Source organism: Oncorhynchus tshawytscha, unplaced genomic scaffold, assembly GCF_018296145.1.
Source record: "Oncorhynchus tshawytscha isolate Ot180627B unplaced genomic scaffold, Otsh_v2.0 Un_contig_8267_pilon_pilon, whole genome shotgun sequence".
In the NCBI taxonomy this organism is placed as follows: Eukaryota; Metazoa; Chordata; class Actinopteri; order Salmoniformes; family Salmonidae; genus Oncorhynchus; species Oncorhynchus tshawytscha.
This window is the reverse complement of record NW_024609056.1, coordinates 90,749-102,198: the sequence shown is the minus strand read 5'-3', so window position 1 is coordinate 102,198 and position 11,450 is coordinate 90,749. Positions and strand designations below refer to the sequence as shown.

The 11,450-nt window shown below is 43.7% G+C and overlaps 1 pseudogene; it reads left to right on the top strand.

Annotated features, from left to right (window-relative positions):
* Positions 1-626: 626 nt before the first annotated feature.
* Positions 627-2,411, top strand: LOC121844159 (annotated as a pseudogene).
* The last annotated feature ends 9,039 nt before the right edge of the window (positions 2,412-11,450 follow it).

Here is an 11,450-nt window from a genome sequence, read left to right as displayed (position 1 = left end):
AGTCTCTCCAGCTGCTGTCCTATTCTATACAGAACCTAGAGAGTCACTGAGTCAGAGTCCAACTCACCCTGTAGTCTCTCCAGCTGCTGTCCTATTCTATACAGAACCTAGAGAGTCACTGAGTCAGAGTCCAACTCACCCTGTAGTCTCTCCAGCTGCTGTCCTATTCTATACAGAACCTAGAGAGTCACTGAGTCAGAGTCCAACTCACCCTGTAGTCTCTCCAGCTGCTGTCCTATTCTATACAGAACCTAGAGAGTCACTGAGTCAGAGTCCAACTCACCCTGTAGTCTCTCCAGCTGCTGTCCTATTCTATACAGAACCTAGAGAGTCACTGAGTCAGAGTCCAACTCACCCTGTAGTCTCTCCAGCTGCTGTCCTATTCTATACAGAACCTAGAGAGTCACTGAGTCAGAGTCCAACTCACCCTGTAGTCTCTCCAGCTGCTGTCCTATTCTATACAGAACCTAGAGAGTCACTGAGTCAGAGTCCAACTCACCCTGTAGTCTCTCCAGCTGCTGTCCTATTCTATACAGAACCTAGAGAGTCACTCATTGTTTTTCCATGCAGTGTGTCTTGTTTAGTCAGCCTGTTTAATATACTGTCTGTTTCCTGTGCCTGAACAGGACGTGTTCCTGACATGCTTCTCTCTGGTGAGCCCTGCCTCCTTTGAGAACGTCAGAGCGAAGGTGAGAGTCTCTATCGCCCTGCTAAATAACAGTGATGGTAATATCCCTAATATGGTCAGCTCCACATTGTACAGTAATATCCCTAATATGGTCAGCTCCACATTGTACAGTAATATCCCTAATATGGTCAGCTCCACATTGTACAGTAATATCCCTAATATGGTCAGCTCCACATTGTACAGTAATATCCCTAATATGGTCAGCTCCACATTGTACAGTAATATCCCTAATATGGTCAGCTCCACATTGTACAGTAATATCCCTAATATGGTCAGCTCCACATTGTACAGTAATATCCCTAATATGGTCAGCTCCACATTGTACAGTAATATCCCTAATATGGTCAGCTCCACATTGTACAGTAATATCCCTAATATGGTCAGCTCCACATTGTACAGTAATATCCCTAATATGGTCAGCTCCACATTGTACAGTAATATCCCTAATATGGTCAGCTCCACATTGTACAGTAATATCCCTAATATGGTCAGCTCCACATTGTACAGTAATATCCCTAATATGGTCAGCTCCACATTGTACAGTGTTACATTGTGTTTATTCATGTTGCTGTTGGGGTTGTTGGCCCAACTCCACAACTTCTTTATGTAGGTTGACCTTTTAAGACCTTATAACCCTTTGACCTTAATGATCTTAACAGTGGCACTTCCGGGTACCACTGTTCAAGGTCACATACATTTTTAAAAATGTAACTAGGCAAGTCAGTTAAGAACAAATTCTTATTTACAATGATGGTCTAAGGCACTGCATCTCAGTGGTAGAGGCGTCACGACAGACACCCTGGTTCGAATCCAGGCTGTATCACAACCGGCCGTGATTGGGAGTCCCATAGGGCGGTGTACAATTGGCCCAGCATCGTCTGGGTTTGGCCCAGCGTCGTCCGGGTTTGGCCCAGCGTCGTCTGGGTTTGGCCCAGCGTCGTCCGGGTTTGGCCCAGCGTCGTCCGGGTTTGGCCCAGCGTCGTCCGGGTTTGGCCCAGCGTCGTCCGGGTTTGGCCCAGCGTCGTCCGGGTTTGGCCCAGCGTCGTCCGGGTTTGGCCCAGCGTCGTCCGGGTTTGGCCCAGCGTCGTCCGGGTTTGGCCCAGCGTCGTCCGGGTTTGGCCGGTGTAGGACGTCATTGTATATAAGAATTTGTTCTTAACTGACTTGCCTAGTTCAATAAAGGTTCAAATTAAATGAAGATGAACCCTTGACCTTTGACCTCTATGTGACCTTGAACAGTGGTACCCGGAAGTGCGTCACCACTGCCCCAACACCCCCATTATCCTGGTGGGCACGAAGCTGGACCTGAGGGACGACAAGGACACTATTGAGAGGCTGAGGGACAAGAAGTTGTCCCCAATCACCTACCCTCAGGGCCTGGCCATGGCACGGGAGATAGGTGGGTGTCTGTGGAGGGTGGTGTTTTAGTTTGAGAACGAGAGCGAGGATGTAGTGTGTCTGAATGTGTTTCTGACAGCTTCTTTCAGCTCTAGTGTTCACCTGTGTGTGAATTCACCTAGTTTCTGACTGACCAATTGGATGTGTGTCTGTCCTCATCCCCTTCTCTGATTGGCTGTCTCCTGTCCCCTACAGGTGCGGTGAAGTACCTGGAGTGCTCAGCCCTGACCCAGAGGGGCTGAAGACGGTTTTCGACGAGGCCATCCGGGCCGTCCTGTGCCCGCCACCAATCAAAAAGAGGCGCAAGAAGTGCACCCTCTTCTGAGAGGGGGGCGAGGAGGAGGGGGCCTGCAAGAAATTAAAACTGAATCTACTGCTAATCTATCGCTGTCAGTGTCTCAAATACTACCCTAGTCCCCCTTTAACACTGGCCAAAAGTAGTGCACTATGTAGGGAATAGGGTTGTTGTTTGTAAGGGAGTAGTAGTGCACTATGTAGGGAATAGGGTTGTTGTTTGAAAAGGAGCAGAAGTGCACTATGTAGGGAATAGGGTTGTTGTTTGTAAGGGAGTAGTAGTGCACTATGTAGGGAATAGGGTTTTTGTTTGTAAGAGAGCGGTAGTGCACTATGTAGGGAATAGGGTTGTTGTTTGTAAGAGAGCGGTAGTGCACTATGTAGGGAATAGGCAACGCTTCACAGATATAGGTTGAACTTGAAATGTGTGTCCCAAATTGCACCTGATTCCTTAAATAGTGCACTACTTTTGACCAGGACCCACATAGGGAATAGGGTGCACTACTTTTGACCAGGTCCCACATAGGGAATAGGGTGCACTACTTTTGACCAGGACCCACATAGGGAATAGGGTGCACTACTTTTGACCAGGTCCCACATAGGGAATTAGGGTGCCATTTGGGAAACAGACTAAGGCACAATTAATTGAACTCCTCTTTAGGACTTTTTTGTGACCGATGCCTTAAATCAATTGGGTAAATTGAACAGGTCAGTGTCTCAGAGAGAGAGGCCATTGAACGGGTCAGTGTCTCAGAGAGAGAGGCCAGTCTGAGTAAATGGAACGGGTCAGTGTCTCAGAGAGAGAGGCCATTCTGGGTAAATGGAACGGGTCAGTGTCTCAGAGAGAGAGGCCATTCTGGGTAAATGGAACGGGTCAGTGTCTCAGAGAGAGAGGCCAGTCTGGGTAAATGGAACGGGTCAGTGTCTTAAGAGAGAGAGCCAGTCTGGGTAAATGGAACAGTGTCTCAGAGAGAGAGGCCAGTCTGGGTAAATGGAACGGGTCAGTGTCTTAGAGAGAGAGGCCAGTCTGGGTAAATGGAATGGGTCAGTGTCTCAGAGAGAGAGGCCAGTCTGGGTAAATGGAATGGGTCAGTGTCTCAGAGAGAGAGGCCAGTCTGGGTAAATGGAATGGGTCAGTGTCTCAGAGAGAGAGGCCAGTCTGGGTAAATGGAACGGGTCAGTGTCTTAGAGAGAGAGGCCAGTCTGGGTAAATGGAACGGGTCAGTGTCTCAGAGAGAGAGGCCAGTCTGGGTAAATGGAACGGGTCAGTGTCTCAGAGAGAGAGGCCAGTCTGGGTAAATGGAATGGGTCAGTGTCTCAGAGAGAGAGGCCAGTCTGGGTAAATGGAACGGGTCAGTGTCTTAGTGTCTGGGTAAATGGAACGGGTCAGTGTCTCAGAGAGAGAGGCCAGTCTGGGTAAATGGAACGGGTCAGTGTCTCAGAGAGAGAGGCCAGTCTGGGTAAATGGAATGGGTCAGTGTCTCAGAGAGAGAGGCCAGTCTGGGTAAATGGAACGGGTCAGTGTCTCAGAGAGAGAGGCCAGTCTGGGTAAATGGAACGGGTCAGTGTCTCAGAGAGAGAGGCCAGTCTGGGTAAATGGAATGGGTCAGTGTCTCAGAGAGAGAGGCCAGTGAATGGGTCAGTGTCTCAGAGAGAGAGGCCAGTCTGGGTAAATGGAACGGGTCAGTGTCTCAGAGAGAGAGGCCAGTCTGGGTAAATGGAATGGGTCAGTGTCTCAGAGAGAGAGGCCAGTCTGGGTAAATGGAATGGGTCAGTGTCTCAGAGAGAGGCCATTGAATGGGTCAGTGTCTCAGAGAGAGAGGCCATTGAATGGGTCAGTGTCTCAGAGAGAGAGGCCAGTGAATGGGTAAATGGAACGGGTCAGTGTCTCAGAGAGAGAGGCCAGTCTAGAGATGGAGATGGAGGAACAACCATAATGGGTCAGTGTCTCAGAGAGAGAGGCCAGTCTGGGTAAATGGAACGGGTCAGTGTCTCAGAGAGAGAGGCCATTCTAGAGATGGAGATGGAGGAACAACCATAATGGGTCAGTGTCTCAGAGAGAGAGGCCAGTCTGGGTAAATGGAACGGGTCAGTGTCTCAGAGAGAGAGGCCATTCTAGAGATGGAGATGGAGGAACAACCATAATGGGTCAGTGTCTCAGAGAGAGAGGCCAGTCTGGTAAATGGAACAGGTCAGTGTCTCAGAGAGAGAGGCCATTCTAGAGATGGAGATGGAGGAACAACCATAATGGGTCAGTGTCTCAGAGAGAGAGGCCAGTCTGGGTAAATGGAACGGGTCAGTGTCTCAGAGAGAGAGGCCATTCTAGAGAGATGGAGGAACAACCATAATGGGTTGTACATCTGATACTGTCCTGATTAACTCAACTTCTTTCCTCCATAAGACAAAATACAGAACTCACACAGACACACACAGGTGATTGGTTTATGTCTGTGACCAGTACAGTACTGTAGTACCAGGTGATTGGTTTATGTCTGTAACCAGTACAGTACTGTAGTACCAGGTGATTGGTTTATGTCTGTGACCAGTACAGTACTGTAGTACCAGGTGATTGGTTTATGTCTGTAACCAGTACAGTACTGTAGTACCAGGTGATTGGTTTATGTCTGTGACCAGTACAGTACTGTAGTACCAGGTGATTGGTTTATGTCTGTAACCAGTACAGTACTGTAGTACCAGGTGATTGGTTTATGTCTGTGACCAGTACAGTACTATAAGTACCAGGTGATTGGTTTATGTCTGTAACCAGTACAGTACTGTAGTACCAGGTGATTGGTTTATGTCTGTAACCAGTACAGTACTGTCGTACCAGGTGATTGGTTTATGTATATAACCAGTACAGTACTATAAGACCAGGTGATTGGTTTATGTCTGTAACCAGTACAGTACTGTAGTACCAGGTGATTGGTTTATGTCTGTAACCAGTACAGTACTGTAGTACCAGGTGATTGGTTTATGTCTGTAACCAGTACAGTACTGTAGTACCAGGTGATTGGTTTATGTCTGTAACCAGTACAGTACTGTAGTACCAGGTGATTGGTTTATGTCTGTAACCAGTACAGTACTGTAAGACCAGGTGATTGGTTTATGTCTGTAACCAGTACAGTACTGTAGTACCAGGTGATTGGTTTATGTCTGTAACCAGTACAGTACTGTAGTACCAGGTGATTGGTTTATGTCTGTAACCAGTACAGTACTGTAGTACCAGGTGATTGGTTTATGTCTGTAACCAGTACAGTACTGTAGTACCAGGTGATTGGTTTATGTCTGTAACCAGTACAGTACTATAAGACCAGGTGATTGGTTTATGTCTGTAACCAGTACAGTACTGTAGTACCAGGTGATTGGTTTATGTCTGTAACCAGTACAGTACTATAAGACCAGGTGATTGGTTTATGTCTGTAACCAGTACAGTACTGTAGGACCAGGTGATTGGTTTATGTCTGTAACCAGTACAGTACTGTAGTACCAGGTGATTGGTTTATGTCTGTAACCAGTACAGTACTGTAGTACCAGGTGATTGGTTTATGTCTGTAACCAGTACAGTACTGTAGTACCAGGTGATTGGTTTATGTCTGTAACCAGTACAGTACTTTAGTACCAGGTGATTGGTTTATGTCTGTAACCAGTACAGTACTGTAGGACCAGGTGATTGGTTTATGTATATAACCAGTACAGTACTATAAGACCAGGTGATTGGTTTATGTCTATAACCCTGCAGTACTATAAGACCAGGTGATTGGTTTATGTCTGTAACCAGTACAGTACTGTAGTACCAGGTGATTGGTTTATGTCTGTAACCAGTACAGTACTGTAGTACCAGGTGATTGGTTTATGTCTGTAACCAGTACAGTACTTTAGTACCAGGTGATTGGTTTATGTCTGTAACCAGTACAGTACTGTAGGACCAGGTGATTGGTTTATGTATATAACCAGTACAGTACTATAAGACCAGGTGATTGGTTTATGTCTATAACCCTGCAGTACTATAAGACCAGGTGATTGGTTTATGTCTATAACCCTGCAGTACTATAAGACCAGGTGATTGGTTTATGTCTGTAACCAGTACAGTACTGTAGTACCAGGAGATTGGTTTATGTCTGTAACCCTGCAGTACTGTAGTACCAGGTGATTGGTTTATGTCTGTAACCAGTACAGTACTATAAGACCAGGTGATTGGTTTAGTAACCAGTACAGTACTATAAGACCAGGTGATTGGTTTATGTCTGTAACCAGTACAGTACTGTAGGACCAGGTGATTGGTTTATGTCTGTAACCAGTACAGTACTGTAGTACCAGGTGATTGGTTTATGTATATAACCAGTACAGTACTATAAGACCAGGTGATTGGTTTATGTCTGTGACCAGTACAGTACTATACCCAGTGATTGGTTTATGTCTGTAACCAGTACTGTAGTACCAGGTGATTGGTTTATGTATATAACCAGTACAGTACTATAAGACCAGGTGATTGGTTTATGTCTGTAACCAGTACAGTACTGTAGGACCAGGTGATTGGTTTATGTATATAACCAGTACAGTACTGTAGTACCAGGTACATGTAACCAGTACAGTACTGTAGACCAGGTGATTGGTTTATGTCTGTAACCAGTACAGTACTATAAGACCAGGTGATTGGTTTATGTCTGTAACCAGTACAGTACTGTAGTACCAGGTGATTGGTTTATGTCTGTAACCAGTACAGTACTTTAGTACCAGGTGATTGGTTTATGTCTGTAACCAGTACAGTACTGTAGGACCAGGTGATTGGTTTATGTATATAACCAGTACAGTACTATAAGACCAGGTGATTGGTTTATGTCTATAACCCTGCAGTACTATAAGACCAGGTGATTGGTTTATGTCTGTAACCAGTACAGTACTGTAGTACCAGGTGATTGGTTTATGTCTGTAACCAGTACAGTACTGTAGTACCAGGTGATTGGTTTATGTCTGTAACCAGTACAGTACTGTAGTACCAGGTGATTGGTTTATGTCTGTAACCAGTACAGTACTGTAGTACCAGGTGATTGGTTTATGTATATAACCAGTACAGTACTATAAGACCAGGTGATTGGTTTATGTCTGTGACCAGTACAGTACTATACGACCAGGTGATTGGTTTATGTCTGTAACCAGTACAGTACTGTAGTACCAGGTGATTGGTTTATGTATATAACCAGTACAGTACTATAAGACCAGGTGATTGGTTTATGTCTGTAACCAGTACAGTACTGTAGGACCAGGTGATTGGTTTATGTATATAACCAGTACAGTACTGTAGTACCAGGTGATTGGTTTATGTCTGTAACCAGTACAGTACTGTAGTACCAGGTGATTGGTTTATGTCTGTAACCAGTACAGTACTGTAGTACCAGGTGATTGGTTTATGTCTGTAACCAGTACAGTACTTTAGTACCAGGTGATTGGTTTATGTCTGTAACCAGTACAGTACTGTAGGACCAGGTGATTGGTTTATGTATATAACCAGTACAGTACTATAAGACCAGGTGATTGGTTTATGTCTATAACCCTGCAGTACTATAAGACCAGGTGATTGGTTTATGTCTGTAACCAGTACAGTACTGTAGTACCAGGTGATTGGTTTATGTCTGTAACCAGTACAGTACTGTAGTACCAGGTGATTGGTTTATGTCTGTAACCAGTACAGTACTTTAGTACCAGGTGATTGGTTTATGTCTGTAACCAGTACAGTACTGTAGGACCAGGTGATTGGTTTATGTATATAACCAGTACAGTACTATAAGACCAGGTGATTGGTTTATGTCTATAACCCTGCAGTACTATAAGACCAGGTGATTGGTTTATGTCTATAACCCTGCAGTACTATAAGACCAGGTGATTGGTTTATGTCTGTAACCAGTACAGTACTGTAGTACCAGGTGATTGGTTTATGTCTGTAACCCTGCAGTACTGTAGTACCAGGTGATTGGTTTATGTCTGTAACCAGTACAGTACTATAAGACCAGGTGATTGGTTTATGTCTGTAACCAGTACAGTACTATAAGACCAGGTGATTGGTTTATGTCTGTAACCAGTACAGTACTGTAGGACCAGGTGATTGGTTTATGTCTGTAACCACTACAGTACTGTAGTACCAGGTGATTGGTTTATGTATATAACCAGTACAGTACTATAAGACCAGGTGATTGGTTTATGTCTGTGACCAGTACAGTACTATACGACCAGGTGATTGGTTTATGTCTGTAACCAGTACAGTACTGTAGTACCAGGTGATTGGTTTATGTATATAACCAGTACAGTACTATAAGACCAGGTGATTGGTTTATGTCTGTAACCAGTACACTACTATAAGACCAGGTGATTGGTTTATGTATATAACCAGTACAGTACTGTAGTACCAGGTGATTGGTTTATGTATATAACCAGTACAGTACTATAAGACCAGGTGATTGGTTTATGTCTGTAACCAGTACAGTACTGTAGGACCAGGTGATTGGTTTATGTCTGTAACCAGTACAGTACTTTAGTACCAGGTGATTGGTTTATGTCTGTAACCAGTACAGTACTTTAGTACCAGGTGATTGGTTTATGTCTGTAACCAGTACAGTACTGTAGGACCAGGTGATTGGTTTATGTATATAACCAGTACAGTACTATAAGACCAGCTGATTGGTTTATGTCTATAACCCTGCAGTACTATAAGACCAGGTGATTGGTTTATGTCTGTAACCAGTACAGTACTGTAGTACCAGGTGATTGGTTTATGTCTGTAACCAGTACAGTACTATAAGACCAGGTGATTGGTTTATGTCTGTAACCAGTACAGTACTGTAGTACCAGGTGATTGGTTTATGTCTGTAACCAGTACAGTACTGTAGTACCAGGTGATTGGTTTATGTATATAACCAGTACAGTACTATAAGACCAGGTGATTGGTTTATGTTATGTCTATAACCCTGCAGTACTATAAGACCAGGTGATTGGTTTATGTCTATAACCCTGTACAGTACTATAAGACCAGGTGATTGGTTTATGTCTGTAACCAGTACAGTACTGTAGTACCAGGTGATTGGTTTATGTCTGTAACCCTGCAGTACTGTAGTACCAGGTGATTGGTTTATGTCTGTAACCAGTACAGTACTATAAGACCAGGTGATTGGTTTATGTCTGTAACCAGTACAGTACTATAAGACCAGGTGATTGGTTTATGTCTGTAACCAGTACAGTACTGTAGACCAGGTGATTGGTTTATGTCTGTAACCAGTACAGTACTGTAGTACCAGGTGATTGGTTTATGTATATAACCAGTACAGTACTATAAGACCAGGTGATTGGTTTATGTCTGTACCAGTACAGTACTATACGACCAGGTGATTGGTTTATGTCTGTAACCAGTAGTACTGTAGTACCAGGTGATTGGTTTATGTATATAACCAGTACAGTACTATAAGACCAGGTGATTGGTTTATGTCTGTAACCAGTACAGTACTGTAGGACCAGGTGATTGGTTTATGTATATAACCAGTACAGTACTGTAGACCAGGTGATTGGTTTATGTCTGTAACCAGTACAGTACTGTAGTACCAGGTGATTGGTTTATGTCTGTAACCAGTACAGTACTGTAGTACCAGGTGATTGGTTTATGTCTGTAACCAGTACAGTACTTTAGTACCAGGTGATTGGTTTATGTCTGTAACCAGTACAGTACTTTAGTACCAGGTGATTGGTTTATGTCTGTAGTACCAGGTGATTGGTTTATGTATATAACCAGTACAGTACTATAAGACCAGGTGATTGGTTTATGTCTATAACCCTGCAGTACTATAAGACCAGGTGATTGGTTTATGTCTGTAACCAGTACAGTACTGTAGTACCAGGTGATTGGTTTATGTCTGTAACCAGTACAGTACTGTAGTACCAGGTGATTGGTTTATGTCTGTAACCAGTACAGTACTTTAGTACCAGGTGATTGGTTTATGTCTGTAACCAGTACAGTACTGTAGGACCAGGTGATTGGTTTATGTATATAACCAGTACAGTACTATAAGACCAGGTGATTGGTTTATGTCTATAACCCTGCAGTACTATAAGACCAGGTGATTGGTTTATGTCTATAACCCTGCAGTACTATAAGACCAGGTGATTGGTTTATGTCTGTAACCAGTACAGTACTGTAGTACCAGGTGATTGGTTTATGTCTGTAACCCTGCAGTACTGTAGTACCAGGTGATTGGTTTATGTAACTGTACAGTACTATAAGACCAGGTGATTGGTTTATGTCTGTAACCAGTACAGTACTATAAGACCAGGTGATTGGTTTATGTCTGTAACCAGTACAGTACTGTAGTACCAGGTGATTGGTTTATGTCTGTAACCAGTACAGTACTGTAGTACCAGGTGATTGGTTTATGTATATAACCAGTACAGTACTATAAGACCAGGTGATTGGTTTATGTCTGTGACCAGTACAGTACTATACGACCAGGTGATTGGTTTATGTCTGTAACCAGTACAGTACTGTAGTACCAGGTGATTGGTTTATGTATATAACCAGTACAGTACTATAAGACCAGGTGATTGGTTTATGTCTGTAACCAGTACAGTACTGTAGGACCAGGTGATTGGTTTATGTCTGTAACCAGTACAGTACTGTAGTACCAGGTGATTGGTTTATGTCTGTAACCAGTACAGTACTGTAGTACCAGGTGATTGGTTTATGTCTGTAACCAGTACAGTACTTTAGTACCAGGTGATTGGTTTATGTCTGTAACCAGTACAGTACTGTAGGACCAGGTGATTGGTTTATGTCTGTAACCCTGCAGTACTGTAGTACCAGGTGATTGGTTTATGTCTGTAACCAGTACAGTACTATAAGACCAGGTGATTGGTTTATGTCTGTAACCAGTACAGTACTATAAGACCAGGTGATTGGTTTATGTCTGTAACCAGTACAGTACTGTAGGACCAGGTGATTGGTTTATGTCTGTAACCACTACAGTACTGTAGTACCAGGTGATTGGTTTATGTATATAACCAGTACAGTACTATAAGACCAGGTGATTGGTTT